We start from the raw sequence: 694 nt of genomic DNA, 5'->3' as shown, positions 1-694 counted from the left end.
CGTAAAGCAATGCACAGTAACAGGAAAACCAAATTCATGTCATGTAAAAATATAATTTAAAGCGTCATACATTTCAGCCTATATTTTCCATCATCAAAATCAAGTAAACATCGACTATAAGGTTGACAGAGGGGCCAATGGTTGATATCCTTTTTAACTTTTCTTGTAGCAAACATACCGACCTAGCAGAGTACATTTTATATGCCAGGTTAACCTTTTCCCATTTTTCTTGTGGCCTTGTCGCATGAAAAAAATAGTGAAGGAATTAAAATTTCGTGATTCTGATATTAATTGTAGGACTTGAGATGGAACAATTGACAGCTCGGTTGGTATGACCTCTTGGATGCAGCCGGCTCAAACTTCCTGATGGCAGCATCATTTTCTTCTAAGCTGGTTTGGACAAAAAATCGAATCCACCAAGATGAGCTCCGCATTTTGGCCTGAAGGCGAGAGGAAAGAAAAAATCAGTCATGATATCAAACTGGCAGATAAGAGAGCTAATTTAAGTAACCTCAATGAGAGGGAAAAAATGAAAAAGGAAAGGAAAGAAAGAAAAGAAAATGACATAGCAAAACTTGAATCAATTAGAGTTGCCCTGATCCAAGTTCAGGAGATTAATGCTGTAGCTTAAATTTTAAAACCAAGCAATGACAAATGACAAATTCCATGTATGTTAAATGTGCTCAGGGAAAGA

The 694-nt window shown here is 36.6% G+C and overlaps 1 long non-coding RNA gene across 1 annotated transcript in view; it reads right to left on the bottom strand.

Annotated features, from left to right (window-relative positions):
• Positions 1–17: 17 nt before the first annotated feature.
• LOC112094676 overlaps positions 18–694 on the bottom strand; it is a 1,376-nt gene continuing 699 nt past the window's right edge. The window contains exon 2 of the long non-coding RNA XR_002903645.1: positions 18–440. This is a non-coding gene — a long non-coding RNA (uncharacterized LOC112094676). The remainder of the gene's footprint in view (positions 441–694) is intronic.

Source organism: Morus notabilis, unplaced genomic scaffold (genome assembly GCF_000414095.1).
Source record: "Morus notabilis unplaced genomic scaffold, ASM41409v2 Scaffold10417, whole genome shotgun sequence".
Taxonomy (NCBI): Eukaryota; Viridiplantae; Streptophyta; class Magnoliopsida; order Rosales; family Moraceae; genus Morus; species Morus notabilis.
This window is presented reverse-complemented; position numbering and strand designations above follow the sequence as displayed.